A 17,359-nucleotide genomic window follows, 5' to 3' on the forward strand; every position below is an offset into this window, starting at 1 on the left:
TGTGATTTGAAATCTTGAAGCCTCAGGTGGTGTCTGAAGCCGGATCTACTCATGGACTCAGGCCTGGCTACATCACTTGTGGGGCCCCTAGTTCCATATGCAGGAGCAGAGCGCTGTTAAAGGTGCTAAAATAGAAAGCTTTTTTTCTGTCTTCTCTGGCCTCTGTCCACTTCTCGTGGCATTTTTTAATTTGCTATTTAATGACATTCCAAGTCAAGAGAAATTAAAATTGTAAATTACTTGTCTGAATTTTGCCGCCTACCTTTACACGTGCAGTGACAGTTTTCAATTCAAATATGAGGGCATTTAACTTACATGTGTGGAATTATCGAGTTCCACAATTTGCACTGTGCGGCATTATGCGGCACGGCACGTGCGTGTATGTTTCATTCTTCCCAGAACAGCAGAAAGGTGCACAAAGTTAATTCCACCGTCTCTATTTCACTTCTTGCTAGGAGCACACTCTACCGACCCTCCACCTTCAGCTTAGTGCTGTGTGAGGTAGGACCAGAAGCAAGGGCACCTCGAGGCACTGTTTCCTTCCACGCGGGTTTTGTCAGTGTTGTTGGGACAGACGCGGGGATTTACCACGCAGTGAGAAAGGTAGGGCCGCGGTTCCTTGGTTGTTCTGTTTCTTAGAGCACCATTGCCTTCCTCTGCGTTTGAAGCAAGTTCTGGTTCTCTTGGGGTGTTAGACCCACAGTTAGTCAGTCATACACGTAAAAGGCGTACCTTCTGCTGACTTTGAGTCTTGCTGAACTCCTCGACATTGTGGGTCCCCAGAATTCTGTGCTCATGGGGAGGTCTCCACTCTTTACCTGCACGAATGTCGAGGAACGGCAGGTGCATTTACACATGCCTCCTCTACCCTCATGCATGCCTTGTTGCCCCGCCAGCCTTCACTTATAAAACACAAGTTCAAAGACATTGCTGGGGTGCCTGGGTGGCTCAGTCAGCTAAGCATCCGCCTTCGGCTCAGGTCATGATCTTGAGGTCATAAGTTCGAGCCCCGCATCAGGCTCTGCGCTGACAGCTCAGAGCCTGGAGCCTGCTTCAGATTCCGTGCCTCCCTCTTTCTCTGTCTCTCTCTCACTCTCTCTCTCTATCTCTCAAAAACAAGTAAACATTAAAAAAAATTCAAAGATGTTATTAAAAATGGCAAGACAGTGAAAGCAGGCCATTACTGCACGCCCGGGACCCTTCTGAGAGCAGGTCACAGGCCTCGGAAGCCAGATTTTCTAGCCCATAGGAGCCCACAACTTCCCTCTGGTTAAGACAGCTTGGATGAGCTTGCTTTTGTTTGCAACTAAAAGAATCCTAATGGAAAAGGTTTTCCCAAACCCAACATCTCCTTAATTCATGTTTCCAGAAAGCATTTTCTGTCAGGCGTCACAATGAGGCTGAGACAGGAGAGCAGGAGTGAGGGGGCTGTGAGCACCCCACACTGAACCAGGTTCACCCCCAGCCCTTGCGATGGAGCCCTCAGCCCCAATGCACACACTCACTATGGTCTCTGCACTTATCTGCTGCCTCATCTCATCCACTCCAGCCCGCCCCATGCACCACTTCCAGAAAGATCCTTCAAACTAAAAATAACTAAATAGAAATTGGGGTTTACAAAAAAAAAAAAATCCTTCTGGCTCTTCTAATTGTCTCCAGGACAAGATCTAAAACCTAAAGCACAGAACACAGGCCCTGTCCACCTGTCTCCCGGCATTCTCGAGCATCATCCCCTGGGTGTAAGCTCGGCGTCAGTCCTGACCCAACTGCCTGCAGCCCCCCCATCTGCCGTCTCCCCCAAACCGTGCATTCCCTCCTCTACTGCAATGCCCTCCCTCCTCCCCACGTGCCCAACAAATTCTTGCTCTTCCTTGAAGGTTTAGGGTGACATCCGCACCTCTGTGAGGCAAACCCCATGGGGAGAGCCAGGGGGCCCCCATGCCCTGCCTCCAGGCCACAGCCCCTCTGGTGCTCGCAGCCCCCTCACTCCTGCTCTCCTGTCTCAACATTAGAGAAAGTGCCTCATTGTAGAACCTGGCAGAAAATGCTTTCTGGAAACATGAATTAAGGAGATGTTGGGTTTGGGAAAACCTTTTCCATTAGGATTCTTTTAGTTGCAAACAGAAGCAAGCTCATCCAAGCTGTCTTAACCAAAGGTGTGGGCTCCTATGGGCTAGAAAATCTGGTTTCCAAGGCCTGTGACCTGCTCTCAGAAGGGCCCCGGGCATGCGGTAATGGCCTGCTTTCACTGTCTTACCATTATTAATAACGTCTTTGAATTTTTTCTAATGTTTATTTATTTTTGAGAGAGAGAGACAGACAGACAGAGTGTGAGTCAGGGAGGGGCAGAGAGAGAGGGAGACACAGAGTCTGAAGCAGGCTCCAGGCTCCGAGCTGTCAGCACAGAACCTGATGTAGGGCTTGAACCCACGAACCATGAGATCATGACCTGAGCCGAAGTCGGACACTTAACCGACTGAGCCACCCAAGTGCCCCTCTCATCCTTAGCTTTTAGAGAGTATGAGCATCCCGCTCTCCCTCCAGCACACTTGCTCTGTCCTTAACCTCCAAAAATAGATGGGTTTTGGTCAGATCGATGCTCTGGTTTCACATTATTATGACTATGTCGCACTATTCCGACCTCTGAGCCACACAGACACCTCAGTTCCCTTTTCTTTCCTGAGCGACATTTTGTCTTCTGGGAAGATGTTAATTGTCTAGTGTTTTGGCTCACGTTTCTTTAATGGTATCCAGAATACAATGCAAACCCTCTCCCAGGTAGGAAAGACATCTCTCAATATGTTCAGACACTTTTTTTTAATGAGTTTATTTATTTATTTTGAGAAAGAGCACTAGTGGGGGAGGGGCAGAGAGAGAGGAAGAGAGAGAATCCCAAGCAGGCTCCATGCCACCAGCACAGAGCACAACATGGGTCTTGATCCCACAAACCGTGAGATCATGAACTGAAACCAAGAGTCGAATGCCTCACCGACAGAGCCACCCAGGTGCCCCCAAACACATTTTTGAAGTCAGTTCCGTCCTGAAGCCATCTCCCTGCCCTCCGTCCACTCTGGTGGCTGGGCCACCCCCTGAGGGATCTGCTGCCACTCTCCTTGTGGCCACAGGATGCTGAGAGTGACCACAGAGAGCCTGGCCCTTGTGTAACTCCTTCCCGAGTGGTAAAAGCCATGGCCATGATGAGATATCATTCCGGTGACTATGTTATGTCACACATCAAAGGGATGTTGGCAGATGTGAATAAGGCTTCTAATCAGTTGACTTTAAAATAGGGAGATTTTGCAGGCGGGCCTCATCTAATCACACTGACCTCGTCCATGCAGAGTGTTTTTCTTTGGCTGGTGGTAGAGAGGAAATTGGATGGACTCTGAGCGAAATGCCTCGGTGTGCTGGACTGTGAGATTGTAATATACTAAGAAATACGTATTTGGTCTTCCTCCCCAGGTCCTGGCCCAGAGCTCCTAAAATCCTTGTCATTTCCTGGGCGACAGGTGATGGGAGCATCTGTTGTTACTCTTCACAAGGTCCTTTCAACCACATCTGAGTTTATGCTAATGCACTGACTCTAGGTGGGCCCTAAGGTAGTTTCAGGGCGGGGTTGGTCACCTGGGTAATCAACCATGTGTTTTGAGGGTTGGAGCCTCAGGCTCCCATCCCATGACCTCCAGGGAGCCAGGTGGGGCTTGGGGCTGGGTATGGAGTTAATCCTCAGTGGCCTCCGTGAGAACTTCAACAATGGGATTCTGAGAGCTTCCAAGCTAGTGAATGCATCCATGAGCTGGGAGGGTGGTGCACCCCAAACTCCACGGGGACAGAAGCTCCTGTGCTCAGGGCCCTTCCAGACCTCACTCATCTGGCTGTCCATTTGTATCCTTTATGATAATCTGGTAATAGTAAGCAGTGTTTCCCTGAGTTCAGTGAGCCATTATGGCAAATTATCTCATCCAGGGAGGGGAGTTGTGGGAACCCCACTTTGTAGCCTAGTCGAACGGAAGTGTGTGTAACCTGCGGACCTGGTATCTGTGATTGGCATCAGAGAGGGGGCAGCCTTGTAGGACTGAGCCGTTGCCCTGTGGGTAGTGTCAGACTTGAGTTAAATTGGAGGACACCTAGTTGGTGTCCACAGAGAATTGGAGAATTGCTTGGTTTGGAAAACACACTTGGTGTCAGAAGTATCGCGAGTAGAGAGTCTCCCTTTGGGGGTGTTATCTGTTGCTGAGATGGAGGGGGTCACAGGGCAAGGACCTAAAAGTGATCTCTAGGAGCTGACAACAGCCAGAAAGGTAGTGAGGACGTCAGTCCTATGACCACAAGGAATCTGATTCCACAGATGATCTGAGTGATCTTGGAAGTGCATCCTTCCCCAGACCCTCAAGGTGAGGCTGCGCCTCAGTCAACACCTTGATTTCAACCTTGAAAGACCCCAGGCAGAGAACCCAGCCAAGCCCCCCACCGTCAGCTTCTGACCGGTGGGCATTGTTTCAGTTTGTGATAACTGTTATGCAGCAACAGAGAATGAGGACACCCAGTCTGGGTGCTCTTCACTTCTCTCTGAAGTGGGCCTCTCATTTTACTGGATCCTCTGTCTCCCTCCTGGTTTACTCTCTGGTTTAAGTGTGGCACGTCCACCCATAGCTTCCAAAGAGAGGTGCATGGGGAGCAAATTTTATGTGCCTGGAATTACCTTTCTTCAATACTCACACTTAATTGAAAACTTGGCTGACTATAGACTTCTAGGTGAGAAGCCACTTCCCCCAGAATTTTGAAAGTATCATTTTCTTGTCTTCTAGTTTCTAGTATTACTGTTGAGAAGTCTGTTGTTATTCTTATAATGGTGGCTCTTTGTATGAAACCTATTCCTTCTCTCTCTCCAAGTTTTTAGAATCTTCTCTTTCTCCCAGTGTTCTGAAGTTTCACAATGATGTGCCTCGATGTGGGTATCTTTTCACCCACCAGGCAACTAAGTACCCATGCCCTGACAATGACCGAGGTACATATCTGGGATTCCTTGCCCAAATAGCCTAAAGCCCACTTCCAGGACCCATGCAGGCATCTTTCCTACATTGGCCCTGAGGATAGACCACTGTTGTTTGCATCCCTACTCTTATGGAGTGGCCAAGGGACAGCTCTTAGTGGGAGACAGGGATGGAACTTGGAATGTCCATGTGCATGCACTTGAGGCTTCTCATGGTGTGGGACAGATCCAGGAGTTAGAAGAGAAAGGAAGTGGGTGAGGGATGTCAGCAGGGACCAGCTCTCTCCACACCTCCATCTTCTGGAGCAGAACTACAAAAACCTGAGTATTCTGTATCAGAACCTGAACTTCCAGGTAGTTCTGCAGGTGTATTTGTCAAGGTAGGAGGATAGAGCATATTTTATTTATTGGTTTGTTAACTTTGTTTACAACTTTAAAAATTTAGACATATGGCATATTGGCCTCCATATATACTCCTGCCCCAGACCCTGCAAGTGTTAGGAACACTCTTGGCACTAGGCAGTGGTGGGTGTCCTCCCATCTGATAATTCATGTCTATGCTTTCTGGGAAATTTTCTTGAGTTATTTCTTGGATGATTTTCTCTCTGCCACTTTCTGCGTTCTTTCCTTCTGAAGCTCTGGTTAGATGTATGTTGGACCTCCTCTGCAAGTTCTCTAATTTTCTTAGATTTTTCTCTCTTCTTTTCTTGCTTTCCATCTTTCCTTCCATCCTTCTTTCCTTCCTTCTTTCTTGCCTTCCTTCTTTCCTTCCTTCCTTCCTTCCTTCCTTTCTTTTCTTTCCTTTCTTTCTTTCTTTCTTTCTTTCTTTCTTTCTTTCTTTCTTTCTTTCTTTCTCTCTGTCTCTCTCTGTCTCTCCCTTCCTTCCTTCCTTCCTCCCCCTCTCTTCCTTTCTTTCTCCTTCTCTCTGTCTTCCTCCCTCCCTTCCTTCCTTCTGTTTTTTCCTTCTTCAACTTTTCCATTCAAAATTGTTCATTTGTGTTCTTTGAATGTTCCTTTTTAAAATGAAACCTCTTCTTTTCAGTTAGCATGCTATTTTTCCTTCTCTCTGTATGGTCCTCCATATTCTCTCCAAGTTATTCTCTTTGTTTGCTTTGCTTGCTTTGTTTTCTTGTGGCAGTGGTGCGATTAAAAGGTGGTTTTCTCAAATGTCTGATTATCCTTAATCACCCACTGTGGTTTGGGAGTGAGCTGCAAAAAAGGCAGACTGGAAGTTCTGTGCATGTGGGAGGGCTTTGTCACATTCGTTGTTACTGAACTGGCTGGAACTATTGCAAGCAGAACCCAGCTGTGAACATCTTTATGTCTGTTATCTTGGGCTAGTCAGATTCCCCAGAGAACACTTTCCCATCTTCTGCCTGGAGGGTCTAAGCCCAACTGCCACCGTCATGGTATTTGAGTTGGGGGAGAAGGCTGGGTGTCTCCTCATTAATTTGTGACCTTTCACTCAGTCTCTCTGTTTTCAATATCAGAGCTTTGCCCTTCCTGTGTTTGGTGTTCTCTCATCCAGAGACCCTCTATTTGACCCTATCCAGCATCTGGTTTCTTTAACCTATGATGATATTTTTGAGTTTTATTCATGTCATGGCACATATCAATAGGTTCATTCTGTTTTATTGTATTGCCGAATAGTATTCCATTGTATGGATACAACCCATTTTGTCCAGCTGATGGATCTTTAAGTAGTTTTCAGTTGGGGATTCTTATGAATAATGTTGCTCACTGATTGCATGCAAGTCTATGTGTAGATACATGTTTTCGTTTCACAACTATTCATCTCTAGAACTTTTTCATCATCCCAATCTGCAATTCTGTACCGATTAAACAATAATCCCCATCCCCCTCCCCACAGCCTGGTGACCACTATTCTACTTTCTATATCTATGAATTTGATCTTCTAGGTACCTCATATAAGTAGAATATCACATCTGTCCTGTTGTGTCTGGCTTATCTTACTTAGCGTAATGTTCAGGGTCCACCTGTGTTGTAGCAGTCATCAGAATTTACTTCCTTTTAAAGAATTAATAATATCCCATTGTATGTATATGCCATTTTTTGCTTGTCCATTCATCTGTCGATGGACTCTTAGGTTGCTTCCACATTTTAGCGATTGTAAATAATGCTGCCATGAACATGGGTGTACAAATATCTGTTTGAGTCTTGCTTTGGCTTCTTTTTGTGTATATACACAGAAGTGGAATGTTTGATCCTATGGTAGTTCTATGTTGAATTTTTGGAAGAAACATCATACTGTTTTTCACAGTGGCTGCTCAATTTTACATTCTTGCCAGCAAGATTGAACAAAATTTCCAATTTCTCCACATTCTCAACCAACATTTATTATTCTGAGTGTGTGTGTGTGTGTGTGTGCGTGCGCGCCATCCTAAGGTGTGTGAAATGGTATCTCATTGTGGTTTTGATTTGCATTTGTTAATTCCTAGTGACACTGACCATATTTTCATGTGTTTATTGTTTCTTTATGCATCTCCTTTGGAGAAATGTCTATTCAGGCCCTTTGCCCATTTCTTAACTGGGTTGTTTCTTTTCTTGTTGTTGAGTTTTGGGATTTCTTTCTATATTCTGGATGTTAATCACTTATTAGATAAATGATTTTCAAATATTTTCTCCCAATCTGTAGGTTGCCTTTCACCTACATACACCTGCCTTTCGTATTGATAATATGCATTACAGTTTTCAGTTTTGATGACCTCCAGTTTATCTATTTTTTTCTTTTTGTTGATTGTGCTTCTTTCTTTTTTAATTAATGAAGTATTTATTTATTTTAAGTAGGCTCCATGCTCAATGTGGGGCTTGAACTCATGACCCTGAGATCAAGAGTCCCATGCTCTCCTGACTGAGCCAGCCAAGTGCCCCTTGTTGTTGTACTTCTGATGTCATACCTAAGAGTATGTTTAACTTTTTATGAAATGGCCAAACTGTTTTTCCAAAGTGGCTCCCTCATTGTACATTCCCACCAGCAAAGCATGCATCCTGTTTCTCCACATTTCTTGCCAACAATTGTTATTTTCTGTCTTTTGTTGTTGTTCTTTGTTTTTTACTGTAGCCATTCTAGTGTGTATGAATTATTATCTTTTTGTGGCTTTAATTTGTATTTCCATGATTAACGATTTTGAGTATCTTTTCATGTGCTCATTTGCTACTCGCATATTTTGTTTAGTGAGATGTCTAATTAAATCTTTTTCCCATTTTTTTAATTAGATTGTTTCTCTCCCTATTTAGTTGTAAAAATTCTTGGTGTATTGTGGATACAAGTCCTTTAACAGATATGTATTCTGGAAATATTTTCTTCCAGTGTGGACTTGCCTTTCTATTTTCTTTCTTTTTATTTTTTATTCCTAGTTGTTGTTTTTGTTTATTTTTTTATTTTTAATTTGTTTTTAATTTTTTTAACTTTAATTTTATTTTTAAGAGCAAGAGAGACAGAGCACAAGCAGGGGAGGGCAGAGAGATAGGGAGACACAGAATTCGAACCAGGCTCCGGTCTCTGAGTTTCTCTGCCCAGAGCCCGACACGGGGCTCAAATCCACGAACCTCAAGATCATGACCTGAGCTGAAGCCGGATGCTTAACCGACTGAGCCACCCCTTTAATTTTTTTAATGTTTATTTTTGAGAGAGAGAGAGACAGAGAGACAGAGAGTGAGTGAGTGGGGGAGGGGCAGAGAGAGAAGGAGACACAGAATCCAAAGTAGGCTCTAGGCTCTGAGCTGTCAGTGCAGAACCTGATGCGAGGCTCAAACCCAAGAACCATGAGATCATGAAGTTGGACCCGAGCCCAAGTCGGATGCCTAACCAACTGAGCCACCCAAGCCCCCCTTTTTAAAAAATTTTTAAAGTGTTTATTTGTTTATTTGTTTGTTTTGAAGTAGGCTTCATGCCCAGTGCAGAGCCTGACGCAGGGCTTGAACTCATGACCCTGAGATCATGACTGATCCAAAATCAAGAGTCAGATGCTTAACTGAGCCACGCAGGTGCCCCAATAAGTATATGTTTTTACTATCGTTTTAGCAGTGCGTTTTGAGGAAATGGAGCTAAATGCATCTTCATATGGAAGTCTTGAATGAATATACACACATTTATGATTGTATGTCTTCCTGATGAGTTGACTCTTTAATCATGAAGTGTCCCTCCTTTTTTTTTTCTGGTTATAGTTTGTGTCTTGAAATTAATTTTATCTGCATTAATATAACCACTGCAGCCGTATGTCTACTGCTTGTATGATGTATCTTTCCATCCATTTATAACCTACATCTTTTTATATAAAGTCAATCTTTCATAAACAGCATGTCATTGGATTTTGCTTTTTTGAAAAAAAAATCCATGTTGACCACTTTGCCTTTTAATTGGAGTGTTTAGTTCACATTTAATGTAATTATTTCCATGGTTGGATTTAGATTTATCATTTTACCATTTGATTTGTTTTTCTACTTTAGTCCCAGTGTTTCCTCTTTCCGGACTCCTTTCACATTAATTAATATTTTTAGCAATATCTCTATGTAACATTTCTTTAGTAATTGCTCTAAGGATAGCAACGTACATCCTTAATTTTTTCCCAGTCTACTTAGAGATAATGTTACACTACTGTGCTTGAAATGTAGAAACCTTGTATAGGTCCATGTACCCCCTGCCCGCCATCCTTTATTCTGTAGGTGTCATATATATTATAACCATGTCCATGGTAAGCCTTACCATCCAATCCTTTGACTTCTGCTTTAAACATATGGATTTCAACACAATTAACAGGAAAAATATTCTTTATATTTACTGTTTGTAATACTGTTAATTTCTTCCTAAAAATTCAATTTTCCAGTGGTATAATTTTTCTTCAATCTACAGGACTTCATTTAGCTTTTCTATGGCAAAGGTTTACTGGCAATAGATACTCCTATTTTTATTTGAACATGTCTATTTTACCTTAAATATTGAAGATTTTCACTGGGTACAAAGTCCGGGGTTGGCAAATTGTGTTTTTTCCTATCAGAACTTTGGAGATGTTTTTCCATTGTTCTCCAGCCACCACTGTTTCAGGTAAATTTATATCATCCAGGCCCTTGTTGTCTGTATCTATCATGTAACTTTCCTTTGCTTTCAAGATTATCTCTTTATCTTCGGTTTTCCGCAGTTTGACCATGAAGTGCCTAGTTTTCTTTGTGTTCATCTGGCTTGGGCTTTTCTAAGTTTCTTGAATCTGTTAAGTCAATGTCACCAAATTTGGGGGATTCTACCCATTATTTCTTCAAATATATTTTTTCTGTCCATTCTCTTTCCCCTCTCCTTCTAGGACTCTAATTCCTTATATCCTAGACCACTTAATATTGTCCCACATGTCACTGAGGGAAAACCTAGAAAGAACAGAAACAGAAATGGAGTAATCCAGATTCTGTGCATAAACTGTCCAGATCTCTGGCTGACTCATGAACAATGTATGCATATGGTGCCAAGCTAAGGCTAAACGAACTAACCTGAGGTTTCAGCTGCTGCCCACTATGGAGAAGACAGTCCAGCCCAGTTGAATCCCTGCTAAAAAAATAACCAACACGATTTGGAGGAAGATAACAGAATTCAGAGTCTCTGCAATATATTATTCACCACTCAATCTTACCGGATGTACAAGGACACAGGGAAATGTGACCCACTCGCAAGTGGAGAGACAATCCGCGGAGTTGGTTCATTTTTTTATCTCTCTCTTTCATGCTTTTCTTCTCTCCAGGCTTAAGTTTGGGTAGTTTTATTGTCTTTTCTTCTAGCTAACCAATCTTTTCTTCTGCAGTGTCCAATCTACTATTAAGCCCCTTCAATAAATTTTTTATTAAAGGTATTTTTCTAGAATTTATTTTAATTTCTGTAAGTTCTTTTAATTGGTTTTTGTTTCTGTCCTCTGTTCTGAGACATCCTGTATCCTAAATACATATGTGTGTGCACATGTGTTTTTGTGTATCTATCTATATCTATATCTTTCTATATCTGTGTATCATGTATCTCTATCTAGAGCTATATCATATTTCTATCTATAGATATTGACCTATCTATATCAATATTGATATCGATGTCTATATCTTTATGTATGTAATGTCCTTGAGAATGATTATGTTATGGACTCAACTATGTCCCCATTCATATGTTAAAGCCCTAACTCCCATGTGACTGTGTTTAGAGATGACGTCTTTAAAGAGGTAACTAAGGGGCGCCTGGGTGGCTTGGTCGGTTAAGCGTCTGACTTTGGCTCAGGTCATGATCTCACGGTCCGTGAGTTCGAGCCCCGCGTCGGGCTCTGTGCTGACAGCTCAGAGCCTGGAGCCTGTTTCGGATTCTGTGTCTCCCTCTCTCTCTGCTCCTCCCCTGTTCATGCTCTGTCTCTCTCTGTCTCAAAAAAATAAATAAACGTTAAAAAAATTAAAAAAAAAAAAGGTAACTAAAGTTAAATGAGGCTAGAGCCTTAGGCTCTAAGGCTCCTAAGGCTAGAGCCTTAATCCCATGTGACGGGTGTCCTTACAAAAAGAGAGATGCCAGGGGTGTATGTGCACAGAGGGAAGGCCATATGAGGACACAATAAGAATATGGCCACCTGAAAATCAAAGACAGACTTCAGGAGAACCCAAGGCTGCTGTCCCCTTGATCTTGGACTTCCATCCTCCAGAATTGTGTGAAATATTTCAGTGGTTGAAGCCATCTAGTATAGGTAGCCCTAAAAGAGACAAATACAAGTTATAATCATTGCTATAACATCCCTGTTTGCTAATTCCAGTGTCTTGTTTATCTTGAGGTCAGTCTCCGCTGATTGCCTCTTCACTTGAGAGCGGGTCACATTTCCCTGTGTCTTTGTACATCTGGTAAGTTGAGTGGTGAATGATATATTGCAGAGACTCTGAATTCTGTTATCTTCCTCCAAAGAGCGTTGGTTATTTTTTTAGCAGGCGTTCAACTGGGCTGGACTGTCTTCTCCATAGTGGGCAGCAGCTGAAACCTCAGGTCAGTTCTTTTAGCCTTAGCTTGGCACCATATGCATACAGTGTTCATGAGTCAGCCAGAGATCTGGACAGTTTATGCACAGAATCTGGATTATTCCATTTCTGTTTCTGTTCTTTCTAGGTTTTCCCTCCTTGCTTCCCACCAGCTCTGCTTGTCACAGATTGCCCTCTGGTTCTTCAAACCAATAAAGCTATGAGTTCTCCTTTGGAGTTTCAGCCATCTGGAGTGGCAGTTACCAAAGCCTTCTCTCAGGCTAGAGGCCATTGAAAATGCAAAATATCTAATGCAATTCCATTCTTCACGTGTTGACCCCCCTCCAGAATTCCTTTTGGTCTGTCTCTTGGGTCTTTAGCGTTGTTTTTCTTCTTTTTCTTCATTTCTTCCAGATTGTGTAGCTGCAATCTGCAGGAGTGTTGACCTCGTTGGAGCTTCTGGCCAATTCCTGAGCAGAAGTCCTACATATCGCGGGGATCATCCTGAATATTTCTACCTCCACTTCCTCTGCCTCAGTCTCAACCACCACAGCAGCAACAAGACTGCAGCAGGAACTTCCAGACCAGTTTCTCCTGATACTCTTACCGCATCCAACTCGTTCTCCTTCCACATGCTTACAGCACTTCACTGGGTCGGCCGTGGACCCCTGTTCTTACTCTACACGCCGCCCGGGATATTTCGCCCACTTCTGTGTTTAGCTGCCATGTCTTTGCTGACAGCTCCTGAATGTGCACCTCCAGGTACCTCCTATATGTGCAGCTGCCTGCTGGACGTGTCGTTTTACGTTAAAGGATCCTTTTAGTTATCACTTCCTAAACTGATGCCGTCTTTTCTCCTCTCCAAACTAGTTTTGTGTCCCCTATCATAACGAATACCCCCACCACCCACCCAGTTTCTCAAAGCAGAAGCCATTTGGGATCCATTCCTGATCCCCCCCTCACCCAGACCTCAGTGCTTAAATTACAAAACTTCTCCATCCTTATCTACTTAATCTCAAACTACCTGTTTGTTTGTTTTTTTTTTCCATCCTCACTGCCACTGTTACCCCCATGTCTAGCCTGGATTATCAAGCCCTGCTCTCCTAATTGGCCTTCCCACTTCTGGATTTGTTCCTCCAATCCTTTCTATGGACAGTAGCCAGAATGACCTCCTGGCACTTCCAGGTCCCTTACTCATCATATACATTCTCCATGCAGCTTGTGGGTTTCTTTAAAAAAGTTCTACTTGGGGGGTCACCTGGGTGGCTCCATTGGTTAAGCATCTGACTTCAGCTCAGGTCATGGTCTCACAGTTTGTGAGTTCGAGCCCCATGTTGGGCTTTGTGCTGACAATGCGGAGCCTGGTTGGGATTCATCCTCTCTCTCTCTCTCTCTCTCAAAATAAATAAAAATGTTTTTTAAAACTTAAAAAAAAAGTCCTTCTGGGATTTTGAATGGGGTAGCATGAAATCCATAAATTAATTTGGAGAAAAATTAACATGCTAGCAAGATTGAGTCTTCTGGCTCTTTTTTTTCTAAATTTTTAATGTTTATTTTTTGAGAGAGAGAAAGGGAGTGAGAGAGAGAGAGAGAGAGAGAGAGAGAGAGCCTGACGTGGGAAGGGGCAGAGAGAGAGGGAGACACAGAATCCCAAGCAGGCAACAGGCTTCGAGCTGTCAGCACAGAGCCCAACGCTAGGCTCAAAATCACCAACCGTGAGATCATGAACCTGAGCCAAAGTCAGACGCTTAACCGACTGAGCCACCCAGGCACCCCAAGTCTTCTAGTTCTTGAACATAATATCTGCCTCAGTCCACCTGGGCTGCTATCACAGAATACCACAGACTGGGTGGCTTATCAGCAGCAGAAGTTTGTTTCTCACAGCTCTGGAGGCGGGATGTCTGAGATCAGGATGCCAACAAGGTCGAACAAGGCCTTCTTCCAATCATGGACTTCTCATTGTGTTCTCAAAAGAAGGGGCTAAGGAGCTCTGTGGGGGTCTCTTTTATAAGGGCACTGATCCCATTAATGAGGACTACACCTTCACGACCTAATCACTCCCAAAGGCCCCGCCTCCAACATCATCACACTGAGCATTAGGCTTTCAACATACAGATTTGGGAAGGGGGCATTCAGACAATATTTGGGTCTTTAATTTTTCAGAAATGTTTTGTGGCTTACAGGGTATAGGTCTTGCACACCTTTTGCTAAATTTATACCTGATTATTTCACATTTTTATCCTGTTTTAAACGTTATTGTTAATTAGTATCTATTTTCAATATTCTCTTATTAGAAATGCTACTGTAGCATTTTGTTACAGTAGAAATGCTACTGTAGTTATAGAAATGCTACTGACTTTTTAAAGTTTGTTTGTTTATTCTTTCTGCCTTTCTTTCTTTCTTTCTTTCTTTCTTTCTTTCTTTCTTTCTGTATTTTGAGATAGAGTGTGCACGCATGCACGTGCAATCAGGGGAGGGGCAGAGAGAGGGAGAGAGAATCTCAAGGAGGCTCTGTGCTGTCAGGGGAGCCTGACGTGGGGCTCAAGGCCACGAACCACGTGACCTGAGCTGAAATCAAGTCTGATGCTTGACTGACTGAGCCACCCAGGTGCCCTGAAATGCCACTGGCTTTGATACACTTTTATACACTGATCTTCTATCCTGTAACCTTGATAAACTCACATATATATCAGTTCTACTTTTTTCTGAATTTCTTAGATTTTATACCAAGGCAATTATGTCATCTGTGCAAAGAGTTTTACTTCTTCCTTTTCTATTTCTATATGGCTTTTATTTCCTGTCTGTGCTTTGCTGTACTAGATAGGACAGCCTTTATGATATTAAGTAAGATGCCTGTTTCTCATCTCAGGGGGAAGGAATCCAATCTTTCGCTACTAAATGGGATGTTAGCTGTAGGTTTTCTGTACATACCTCTGTTGAAGTAGTTCCTCTACCTCTGTTCTAGTTTGCCGAGAGTTCTTCTTTCCTGTTTGTGTTTTGTTTTTTTTTTTTTTTCAGTTTTTCAAAGGAAGATTTATTTAATAAATTTTGCTTGGTACAATATATTTAATGGAAATCACAATACAAGGAAATATTTAAATCAAAGCCTCAGAATCTCATACAAACAACAGGACCAAACTCCTAAAGTATTGGTATTACATCTCAAACTTGTCCCAAATCTTGAAAAAAAAAAAAGTCAGGTATACACTTACCTGCCTTATAGGATATTAAACCAAACAGCTAGAATGAACAAACGGGCCGAGTATTTTCTGTCTTAACCATAGACCTAGCTCCGACATTTGAGTTTTACAGAAAAGCATACTTTTCAACACGTATCCAAAGCTTTTAGGGTATTGTGCTATAAAGCAACATTTAACATAAGTGCAACTGTTTTAACCTCTGCTTGCTTCTTGCTTGCTGCTTAGGCACACTCCTGCAACATAAACTAACGAGGAAAACTAAAAATTGTGTTAACAGTGATGGTCAATACTGAATGTTGCTAGTACATCCCAGATGAATGTTTCAGTGTTCAAAATTACTGAGCTTGAAGTTCTAAAACAACCTTAACCTCCACTTTACAGTAAGCATGAATCACAAGCTTGTAATGCAAAACTGTTAAATTTAGTTTTTTTTAAGTAGGCTTCGCACCCAGTGTGGATGGAGCTCAGTGCACGATCTGAACTTAGAACCCTGAGATCAAGAGTCAGAGACTAAACCGACTGAGCTACCCAGGTGCCCCTAATTAAAAAAAAAAAAAAAGAGTTTGTTTTTAATGTTTATTCATTTGAGAGAGAGAGAGAGAGAGAGAGAGAGAGAGAGAGAGAATGTGAGTGGGGGATGAGCGGAGAGAGAGGGAGACACAGAATCGGAAGGAGGCTCCAGGCTCCCAGCCGTCAGCACAGAGCCCGATGCAACGCTCAAACCCTCGAACCACAAGATCATGACCTGAGCTTAAGTTGGATGCTTAACTGACTGAGGTACCCAGGTGTCCCAAAGTGCCCCTAATTTTAGTGGAAAGAAAGAAAGAAAGAGAAAAGGAAAGAAAGAAAGGAGGGAAGGAGGGGGAAGGAAGGAAGGACAGAAGGAAAGAAAGAAAGAAAAGAAAGGGAAATAAGGGAAGAAAGGAAAGAAAGAAAGAAAGATAAGAAAGGAAGAAAGGAAAGGAAGGAGGGAAGGAGGGGAGAAGGAAGGAAGGGAAGAAAGAAAGAAAGAAAGAAAGAAAGAAAGAAGAAATAAGGAAAGAAAGGAAAGGAAAGAAAAAGATAAGAAAGGAAGAAAAGAAAAGGAAAGAGGGAAGTAGGGGAGAAGGAAGGACAGAACAAAAGAAAGAAAGAAAGAAAAGAAATAAGGAAAGAAAGGAAAAGGAAGAAAGAAAAGGAAAAGAAAAGGAAAGAAAAAAGAAAAGAAAAGAAAAGAAAGAAACTGACCGAGAGTGGTCAGGATCAATGCTATTTCCCATTCACCAATCATACTGGGTATGCTAGACAAACCCCCTGTTCTACAACTGCCATAAATGCACAGCTTTTATTCTTATAGTAGTTGTTTTGTGTTCCTTCTTTACCTAAGTGAGGTTTGACCGGTAGCCACCAGAGTTTTCCTGCAGAACTTGGTCATACATACCCTGTTTTCTCTCTCTTTTTTTTTTTCATGAATTTTTGTTGGATTTGGTCAATGTTTTCTAATCAAAAGAGATGATCATAAGATTTTTCTTTTCGAGTCAGTGTATTAGTTTCCTGAGGCTGCCATAACAAATGCCCACAAAATTGGTCATTTTCAAAGAACAGAAAGTTAACCTCCTCTATAGTTCTGGAGGCCAGAATCTGAAATCAAGGTTTCAGTGGGACTATTCTCCCCCTCAAGGCTCTCGGTGAGGATCCATTCCTTGCTTCTTCCAGCTCCTAGTGACCCCAGGTGTCCCTTGGCTTGTAGCCACATCAATCAAATCTCTGCTTCTGTCTTCACAGTCTTTACGTTGCCTTCCCTTGTGTCTCTGTCTCAAATATCCCTGTGCCTTGTAGAGGGACACCGTCATCATTGGATGTAGGGTGACCCAGGACCATCTCCTCACCTCAAGTTTAATTATATCTTTTAATTATATCTTCATTTAATTATATCTTCAAAGACTCTTTCCAAATCAGGTCACCTTTACAGCTCCCAGGGATTTGACATGGGTATCCTTTGGGGAGCCATTTGGAGGCTTACCACCCTCAGCTCCTATGGTTCATTGTAACCATTGGTTTTCCGATGCTAAACAAGCCTGACATTCCTGGAATCAACCCCACTTGGTCGTGATGTATTAAATTTGCCTTCTGTGTCCACGTTCACTAGGAATATGACTCTGCAGGGTTTTGGGGTAATCTTTGTCTGATATTGGTGGAGAGGAATACA

At 42.8% G+C, this 17,359-nt stretch overlaps 1 long non-coding RNA gene across 1 annotated transcript; it reads left to right on the forward strand.

The window, feature by feature from the left end:
• The first annotated feature begins 429 nt into the window (after nt 1–429).
• On the forward strand, nt 430–13,242 carry LOC122210320. The gene is made up of 4 exons (XR_006198002.1): nt 430–603; nt 11,794–11,860; nt 11,945–11,999; nt 12,386–13,242. It is a non-coding gene; the product is annotated as an uncharacterized LOC122210320 (long non-coding RNA).
• Nucleotides 13,243–17,359: the final 4,117 nt, after the last annotated feature.

Source organism: Panthera leo, chromosome E3 (assembly GCF_018350215.1).
Source record: "Panthera leo isolate Ple1 chromosome E3, P.leo_Ple1_pat1.1, whole genome shotgun sequence".
Taxonomy (NCBI): domain Eukaryota; kingdom Metazoa; phylum Chordata; class Mammalia; order Carnivora; family Felidae; genus Panthera; species Panthera leo.